This window comes from Moschus berezovskii, chromosome 20 (genome assembly GCF_049115385.1).
Source record: "Moschus berezovskii isolate FMDL1 chromosome 20, NW_MosBer_1.0, whole genome shotgun sequence".
NCBI classification, from domain to species: Eukaryota; Metazoa; Chordata; class Mammalia; order Artiodactyla; family Moschidae; genus Moschus; species Moschus berezovskii.
This window is the reverse complement of record NC_142479.1, coordinates 15,812,943-15,823,386: the sequence shown is the minus strand read 5'-3', so window position 1 is coordinate 15,823,386 and position 10,444 is coordinate 15,812,943. Positions and strand designations below refer to the sequence as shown.

General features: G+C 38.7%; 1 pseudogene; it reads right to left on the bottom strand.

The window, feature by feature from the left end:
• Positions 1–8,923: 8,923 nt before the first annotated feature.
• On the bottom strand, positions 8,924–10,094 carry LOC129536422 (large ribosomal subunit protein uL3 pseudogene; annotated as a pseudogene).
• Between the last annotated feature and the right edge of the window lie 350 nt (positions 10,095–10,444).

The window sequence follows — 10,444 nt, the reverse complement described above, 5'->3', positions numbered from 1 at the left end:
TAATTAATTTTAATTGGAGGCTAATTATTTTACAGTATTCTAGTGGTTTTTGCCATACATTGACATGAATCAGCTATGGGTGTACATGTGTCCCCCATCCCAAGCTCCCCTCCCATCTCCATCCCCATCCTATCCCTCTGGGTTGTCCCACTGCACCGGTTTTGAGTGCCCTGTTTCATGCCTCAAACTTGGACTGGCCATCTATTCACATATGGTGTTGATTAATTTTTTGTTGTTGACAGGTCTATAATTGGAAAATGTCACATATGAAAATGAGTATGAGTTTTTCATATGTGGGTTTCATATTTGGGTTCCTAGATCAAGTCCAATGTAGGGGAGATAGAGGCTTTCCCCACACCAACAGCAAACAATTGTCCAAACAGCAGCTGGTTATCCCCCAATTCAACTCAATTCTGAAACTATATACCTGGGGATAGCATCATATCCATCCCCACTGCCTTACCTGTACTTTTGACCAATGGGCTATATAAATCAGAGGCTCATTGTGTTTGATTAACTTGCTAGAGCAGCTCACATACCTCACAGAGACATTTTACTTCCTAGATTATGGATCTATTATAAAGGGTATAACTCAGGAACAGCCAAATGAAAATGATATAGAGTAAGCTATGGGGAAAGGACGCAGAAGCTCCATGCCCTCTCCAGGCATGCCACCCCCTCTGAACATCCATGTGTTGTTCACACTCCCAGAAGCTCTGAACGCCATCCTTTCGGGTTTTTATGAAGGATTCCTTACATAAGTATGCTTGATTTAATCCTTGATCATTGGTGACTGATCCAACCCTTAGCCCCTCTCCCCTTTCTGGATGTTGGAGGAGTGGGACTGAAAGCTTCAACCCTCCAGTCCCTTGCTTGGCTCCATCAGCAAAGAATCCTCATCTTTAGGTGAGGTCCAAAAGTCCCCTCATTAAAGTACCAAAGACACCTTTATGACTCTCACCACTTAGGAAATTCTAAGGGTTTTAGGAGCTCTGTGCCAAAATGGGGATATATATTTTTATTATAAATCACAAAATCACATATTTAAAACCAGATCACTTAGAGAGAAGAGCTCAGTTTCATTCCAAAAAAGTGGTGTCAATACACTCTAAAAAAATGTTATCAGTAATGCTATGGCAGAGTATTTCTATGTTGTCACTTGCCGATCTTAAAAGAATAAAACTGTTAAAAGCATGAGAACTGGAAGTCTTGGAAGAGAATGAAGAAGTAGAAGTCTTACTTGAATACAGATGTTTTTTAAGATACAAAGTCCTAAGAGTTTGGGCTGTAAATAGTTTCTCCAATTTGAGAATGGTAAAGTGGACAAAATATACCTATTTGCAGGTGTAGAAATACATAGTTACATAATAATATTCCTGGAAGACATATTTGAGACCAAATTCAAATTTCTAACTAATACTGTAATTCCCCTACATACAAACCGTCAAGTTGCAAATTTTCAAAGATGTGAATGTGCATTCCATCAACATCAGACAAGTGAAATTTCCGCTTGCCCTTCGTCTCTTATTGCTGATGACCTGTCAACTCTACCATTGCCTACATCCTCTCCCTCCTCCAGTTGGTAACTCTTCTTGCCTGCTCAATCAATGCCAGCTGTTATACTGTATACCAGCTATTATACTGTATTATTGTACTTTTCAAGGTACGTAGTGAAAGATTAAAATGTTTTCTTTATTTTTTATGTTTGTTTTTATGCATTATTTGTGTGAAAAGTATTATAAGCCTATTACAGTATAGTACTATATAGCTAATTGTGCTGGTTGGGTACCTAAGCTAACTTTGTTGTACTTAAAAACAACCTGGGCTTACAAATTTGCTCTTGGAACAAAATATGTCTGTATGTAGGGAACTTACTGTACAGGTTTTGCATTGAGAGTTTTTATAACATTTGGACATCTGGCTAGCTATGATGAAGGAACTCACCTCCATCACTGCACGGGACAACTTATTTTATTTGGGGGAAATTTGGTGATGAATAAATTAATTTTATAGTCTGGAAAAATACACATGAAACCCACAATATTGGTTATCTTTGGCAAGGGGTAAGGGCAAAAACTAAGTGTGCTATATAAAAGAAACTTTTGTTTGCCTATAATGCTTAATCTTTTAAATCTACTGGTTTTATGTGTTAATGACCTAATTAAAATAGATTTTGAATAAAGTGTTTCTTTGATTAAAATTATTTTCCATTATTTCCATTTATTTTCCACTTATATCTTAAGAAACACAAAATAAATATATATATATATATATCTAAAAATGATAGCTTTTAAAATAGATGAAAGCAGTTATATCACCCCTTGGTAATCTTTCCAGGAGAAATTTTTTTTTTCATCTAGCTATTCTTCACATTCACTGAAACAGACTTTTGTTGAACAAGAATGAGACATTGTTTGGGGGAGATGGGCATAGAAACAAAAAGTTGTAATAAATATTCAAAAATCTATTCTAGAAATCTGTCAAAAGATCAACTCAAAGGCCTAGGCAATCACCTGCCTGGGAGAATTAAGGAAGGCTTCACCAAGAAGGTGAAAGTAAAATTGGCAAAGTGATACAAGAGTTGTGGAAATGTGGAGAAATTTACAGGTTCAAAAGATGGTTCTAAGAGTTGACAGAATTTTGTTTCTTAAACAAGACTGAAAAGAAGAGAAACGTTTTAGTGGTGAATGATACCAAGATAAGTATCTTATGTGGAGCATCTTGGATAGAAATTTTTAATTAATTTCATTTTGAGAAGAAACATGTACATGGTACAAATCCAAAAGTTTTAAAACAGAGAACAATAAAAGTCTCCCTTGGTTCTCATCTCCATAGAGAAAGGATGTTTTTACATTTACTATTAAAAGCTTTATTGAGGTTAATGGATACAGAAAAGAATAAATTACAGTTGGACCAATCTGACATATACGTGCACCTTTACAATCATCACCACAGCCAAGATAAACATAAAACCCCAATTTTCCTTGGACCACTTGATGTTCTTTGCGTGCTCACCTTCCCTGAATACCCCCAGCCTCCAGGAATATGTGTTCTGTTTTCTGTAACTATGGATTGGCATTCAGTTTAAATAATTTTGTATAAGTGAGATCATAACCACATATTCTTTTTTATCTGGTTTCTTTCACTCAGCGTGTTAGCTTTAAGACTTATCCATATTGTTGTATGCATTCATTCTTCATACTTTCTTATTGCTGAAATGCATTTTGTTGTGTGAATATGTCACAATTTTTTATCTGTTAATCTTTTTATAAGCATTGGATTGTTTATAAGTTTGGATGAAATAGATCCCATAAACATCCCTGCACATGCTTTCACATGGACATTTGCCTTCATTTCACAAGTGGCACAGTGGTAAAGAATCCACCTGCCAATGCAGGGCATGCAGGAGATGCAGGTTTGATCCCTGGGCCAGCAAGTTCCCCTCGAGGAGGATATGGAAACCCACTCCAGAATTCTTGCCTGGGAAATCCCATGGACATAGGAGCCTGATGGGCTATAATTCATAGGATTACAAAGAGTTGGACACAGTTGGGTGACTGAGCATGCATACATGTTCATGAGTGAACATCTAGGAGTAGAATGATTGAGTCTGATAGTAGGTGTATGTATAATTTTTAAAGTGTCAAAATATTTTTCACACTGGTTGAACATCCCTGTGAGCTTTGTACAGAGTTTCAGTTGTCTCACATTTTTTTTCCAACAGCTGATATATTCAATCTTTCAAATTTTAGCTGGTTTAATAGGTATTCAGTGATATATCATTACAGTTTGAATTTGCATTTTCCTGATGACGATCAATATCGAATAACTCTCCATTTACTTGTGTGCCAGCTGTATATCTTCCTTAGTGAAGATTTTTGATTTGTCTTATGCCCATTTGCTATTGAGTTGTGTATAGTTGTTACTGAGTTTTTGTTGTTTTTTTTTTTCTACTTGAATTCTTTCATTTATTTAAGGAAGAAATGACACAAATATTATATAAGTTATTTGAGAGACTAGAGGAGGAAGAAAATTCCCAGCTCATTTTTTTTTCTACAGTTCATAACTTTTATAAATAAAATAAATTAAATGTACAGTGAATAAGTTCTCTGAAATATTTCAATATTTCTGCGGTTTAGTAACATCGTAAAATACATTTCAACTAAAATTCACAAATCTAAAAACCTGTTAGGCATTTTTAGGCGTTTTAAGATGGAAATGAAGACCAATGTTACATCGTAATATGCCAATTACAAATAGTACTTCAAATAGCAAATACTACAGTTTGTCCCAAACTTTAAAAACTATTCATGAACTCAACACTGAACTATTGATGGCTATGAGAATTGTTTCCTAGCCTTTTTGAAAATTTCAACCCATTTACGTTTAAGGTAATTATTGATAAGTACGATCCCGTAGCCATTTTCTTTATTGCTTTGGGTTCAAGTTTATACACTCTTTCTGTGTATCCTGTCTATAGAAGATCCTTTAGCATTTGTTGGAGAGCTGGTTTGGTGATGCTGAATTCCCTCAGCTTTTGCTTGTCTGTAAAGCTTTTGATTTTTCCTTCATATTTGAATGAGATCCTTGCTGGGTATAGTAATCTGGGCTGTAGGGTATTTTCTTTCATCACTTTAAGTATGTCTTGCCACTCCCTTCTGGCCTGAAGAGTTTCTGTTGAAAGATCAGCTGTTATCCTTATGGGAATCCCCTTATGTGTTATTTGCTGCTTTTCCCTTGCTGCTTTTAATATTTGTTCTTTGTGTTTGATCTTTGTTAATTTGATTAATATGTGTCTTGGAGTATTTCGCCTTGGGTTTATCCTGTTGGGGACTCTCTGGGTTTCTTGGACTTGGGTGATTATTTCTTTCCCCATTTTAGGGAAGTTTTCAACTATTATCTCCTCAAGTATTCTCTCATGGTCTTTCTTTTTGTCTTCTTCTTCTGGGACTCCTATGATTCGAATGTTGGAGCGTTTAACATTGTCCCAGAGGTCTCTAATATTGTCCTCATTTCTTTTAATTCGTTTTTCTTTTTTCCTCTCTGTTTCATTTATCTCTACCATTCTATCTTCTAGCTCGCTTATCCTGTCTTCTGCCTCTGTTATTCTACTGTTTGTTCCCTCCAGAGTGTTTCTGATCTCATCTATTGCATTATTCATTGTATATTGACTCTTTTTTATTTCTTCTAAGTCCTTATTAAATCTTTCTTCCATCTTCTCAATCCTTTTCTCCAGGTTATTTATCTGTAACTCCATTTTGCTTTCAAGATTTTGAATCATTTTCACCATCAAAATTTGAAATTCTTTATCAGGTAAATTCCCTATATCTTCTCCTTTTGTTTGTGTTGGTGGGCAATTATCTTGTTCCTTTACTTGCTGGGTATTTCTCTGCCTCTTCATCTTGCTTATATTGCTTTGCTTGGGGTGGCCTTTCCCTCTTCTTGCCGTTTGTGGAGTTCTCTTTATTACGTAGTTTCTTCGCTGTGTGTGGGGTTGGACGGGTGACTTGTCCGGGTTCCCTGGTTAGGGAAGCATGTGTCGGTGTTCTGGTGGGTGGAGCTGGATTTCTTCTCTCTCCTTTAGAAGACAATGGGCTGCTTTTCTGGGTGCCTGATGTCCTCTGCCAGTATTCAGAAGTTGTTTTGTGGACTTTACTCCGCGTTCAAATGTTCTTTTGATGAATTTGTGGGGGAGAAAGTGGTCTTGCCATCTTATCCCTCCGCCATCTTGTTCCTTCCTCCCCAGAACACTGGATTCTTATATTCCACTTGGTCGTGGAGTATCTCTTCCCAGCTGCTCCAGCAAGGCGCAGCCGCTGTACCTTACCTTGGACGAGGGGTATCTCCTCAAGGCCGCGCCTCCTGCTTTGAATGTAGATCAGCTCCTCTCGGCCCTCCGGTGCCCAAGCAGCCACCGCCTCCTGAACGTGGTACAGCTCCTCTCGGCCACCGCCCTAACCCTGGGCGCGGGGTAGCTCATCTCAGCCACGATTCTGCACATGGTTGGTTGCGCCGGAGCCGAGCGTCTCCCGCGTCTGCGCCACCGGAGCCGGGCGTCTCCCGCGTCTGCGCCGCCGGAGCCGGGCGTCTCGTTACTGAGTTTTTGTATGTGTGTGTCTGTGTGTTTTAACTTTTATTTTTGTCTACATTGAGTCTTTGGTGCAGTGGGGCTTTTCGTCGCTGTGCACAGGCTTTCTCTACTTGTGGCAAGCAGGGGCTACTCTGTAGCTGTGGAGCACAGGCTGTAGGGTGTGTGGACTTCAGTAGTTGTGGCAAGGGGACTCAGCAGTTGTGATGCATGGTCTTAGTTTTCCCACAGCATGTGGGATCTTAATTCTCAGACCAGGAATCTAACCTGCATCCCCTGCACTGGCAGATGGATTCTCAACCATGGAACCACCAGGGAAGCCCTCTATTATTGAGTACTGAAAGTCTTCCTTCCATTTAAAAACAGTCTGGATATAAATAATTGATAAAATATGTAGTTTTAAAATATTTCCTTCAAATTTGGGGCTTGTTGTTTAATTCTTTGTCTTTTGAAGGGCAGATATTCTCAGCTTTGATGAAGTGTCATTTAACAGTTTTAATTAGACCTTGCTTTTGGAGTCTTATGTAGCATTGCCTGGGGCTTCCTTGGTGACTCAGTGGTGAAGAGTCTGCCTCCAATGCAGGTTGTACAGGACACATGTGTTCCATCCTTGGGTCAGGAGGATCCCCTGGATGAGGGCATGGTGACCCACTCCAATATTGTTGCCTGAAGAATCCAATGGACATAGGAGCCTTGAAGGCTCTGGTCCTTAGGGTCACAAAAAGTTGGACACGACTGAAGTGACTGAGCACACACATACATACCATTGTCTAACTAAAGATTTTCTCCTATTTTCTTTTAGAAGTTTTATAGTTTTTATTCTTGAATTTAGGTTTACTATATACCATAAAATAATTTTTGTAAATCATGTAAAGAATGGATTGAAATTCACTTTTTATTTTTAACATGGACTCCGAAATAAGCACAGCAATATTTACAGAAAAGACTATTCTTTCTCTACAGAATGGTCTTTGAAACTTTGTTGAAAAACAACTGACCTCATTTCTATGCGAGTATTTCTGGACTCTCCATTCTGTTTCTGGATTCATTTGCTTCTCTTGATGTCAATACTGCACTATCTTATTCAGTTAAACTTTAAAATAACTCTTGAAATTAGATAATATAAATCTTCCAAAGTTTTCCCTGTCAAATTTGCTTTGCTTATTGTAGATCTTTTGCATTTCTAAACGCATGTTGGGATTACCTCTCCAACTTTTTACCAAAATAAGAAGTCTGCTAGAATTTTTATTGGAATGGCATTGGAGCTATAGATCCTTTTGAGGAAAATGACATCTTAAAATCATTAAATTTCCCAAAAGATGAATGAATTGTCTCTCTCAACTCTCCATTTATTTACATGACCTTCAGTTTCTTTCTGCGATATTTTGTAGTTTTCAGTGTATAGGTCTTGCTTGTCTATTGTCAGGTTTATCACTAGCTTGCATATTATTTTAATACTTTACTTCTTATAGTTATTAGTGGATGGGTTGGTCTGTATTATCTTTTTCTCTGTGACCAGTAGAAGTTCTATGGTCATTTGTTTTTCCTCATCTTACTTAACCTCTTGGCAATATCTTACTTAGTTGATCACTTTTTCATTAAAAAAAATATGTATTTATTTGGCTTCACAGAAGTCTTAGTTGTGGCACACAGGGTCTTTAGTTGCAACATGTGGGATGTAGTTCCCTGACCATGGAATGAACCTGGTTTTCCTGCACTGGGAATGCAGAGTCTTAGCCCAGGGAAGTCCCACTTCTTCATTATTGAAATCATCTCTTGTCTTGGCCTCCGTAGCACCATATTCTCCTGACTTTTCCTCTTATTCCTCCTTCTCAAGCTGCTTTAGCTCTTTATTTGACCTCAAAATATTAAAATGTCTCATGTTTAGCTCTATTTCTTCCATTTTTCTATTCTACAGTTTCCATTTTGTATTCTTCATTAGCATTAAATCCCATCTATTTGCTGATATCATGATATTTCCAGGAGTCACATACGGATGTGAGTTGGACCATGAAGAAGACTGAGCACTGAAGGATTGATACTTTCAAATTGCGGTCTTGGAGAAGACTCTTGAAATTCCCTTTGACAGCAAGGAGATAAAAGGAAATCAACCCTGAATATTCACTGGAAGTATTTTTGTTGAAGCTCCAATACATTGATCACCTGTTGTGAGAGCCAGCTCATTGGAAAAGACCTTGATATTTGGAAAGATTAAGGAGGAGAAAGGGGCGACAGAGGACAAGATGACTGGATAACGTCATTGATTAAATGGAAATGAGTTTGGCAAGCTCTGGGAGTTGGTGATGGACAGGGAAACCTGGTGTGCCACAGTCCACGGGTTTGCAAAGAGTCAGACATGACTGAACAACTGAACTGAACTATGAAACCAGAATTTTCATAGTGGACTGTGTGTGACTTCTTAGATCATTTTTGTATACATTTAATCATTGCCTTGTTGATTTTGGTTCAAGGGGCTTTAGCTATTTTAGAATATCACTCTAACAAATCTTTGCAGCTTTAGATATCTGATATTAAAATTAATATGTGATTTGAAAACCATTTTTCTCATCCAATCAGTGATTCAATAGTGACAAATAGAGGCGGAAAACTATAGTGCTATGGTAGAAGTTTTATTCAGGATCATCAATAGCCATTAATCAATACTTAAGTAATCCTCTTAAGAGTACTATTGCTCAAAATAATATTTATTACTTTATTTTCAAGAGTTTTATATGATATTTTTCTTTGTTTATGAGATAAAGCATTTTTACATTTTTTTCTTCACTGGAAAATAATTTTATTGATTTACTACCAGTTGTACAATCTGTTCTGACATTAGGCCCCCTCTTACTTTGTAATTCTGTCCTTCTTGAATGGTCCCATGAATGTTTTCTTGTCCTCCACAACCTGGAGGCTGTGAAGGCCAAGTTTGGAGGTGGGATCAATAGACCTGAAGTCATCTTCTTTAGGACCCACCATTTGGTCTGCACAAGCAAGGACTCGCAGATAAGCACTTGTTTCTTGGTTCCTATCATGCAGCCTTTGAGCATGACAAAGTCATTGGTCACTTCACCACAGCAGACAAAGCCATCCAGAGTATTGATGTTCTTGTCAGACAGATCATAATCAGTAGAGGCATTGTTCTTGATCAGTTTACCCTCCTTGATGAAGTATCCTTGGTTAATCTTGTAGATCTTGCTGATCTTGGTGTGGTGATGGTAGCGTTTCTGCCCAGCCGGAGCTATAGAGACGGTTACCCAAGCAGGATAATACAACTCAAAGAAGGCAACCTTGTACAGTCCTTGGTGGGTCTTACAGGGTAGCTTATTGGCATACCAACAGTTGGTCACCTCTTATAGCCTTTGCCCTTGGTCACCCCAATGACATCAATCATCTGATACTGCCGAGCATTTGATTCTCACAGGCATAGCTCAGTTTTCGACCATAATGCCTCTGTTAACCTGGATGTCGCTGAGGTAGGCCTTCTGGCATAGAGGAAGCAGGCACATCTGGGTGTGGGCGATGATATGCACGACCTGGCAGTACTTCTTCATGTTGCTTAAGTCTTTGTCCAGATGCCTCTTGCCATCTATATCCTGTCTCCCCTTGTACTATTTGGTGAAGGCCTTCTTAGGTTTATGCCAGGTCTTACAGAAGGGCCTTTTACACTCGTTGCTAATATGCTCAACAAAGATGTTCTCAAAGGTCAGAGGCCTCTAGGTGTTTCCACGTAGTCCACAATGCCCACAGTCACAATGGGCAGCATCTCCACTATGATCCCAGCCTCCACAACTTCCTTCTTGTTCACCTTGGACTCTGATATATCAATCTGCCTCACGATGTGGGTCCTGCCAGCCTTGGAGTTGAGGAAGGCTGTGAGGTTCACAAGCTTGGAAGAGTCATCCTTGGGGAAGCTCTTCACCTTTCTGTGGTGCCAGCTGCTGCACTTCCAAGGCAGGTAGCCCAGGGATTCATGCCTGCGAGTGGAGAACTTCCTGTGAGGCATCCTGCCAGCAGATGCTGCCAGCAGAGCAACTTCATGTTACTTTGGATTGGTTTCCTCCCAGGAAACTCATACTGATACTCAACAGTCTTTACTGTTCATCCTTTATGGTCATTGTCCATTACTTTAGCAATTGGTTCTCAAACTTATTAAAAATATCACACAATTTTCCAGATTCTACCATTTTGGAAATGGAACTATGTATCTGTCTTTGGTCATGACATCATTCACATTTCCTGTGTTGTTCCAAGAACAATGATAGTGGGCATGAAATAACACCTTTAAATTCATTATTCTGAGAAGCAGTTTGTTAAGACTGGGATGCGTGGATTCATGCAAAGCAGAAGGATAAT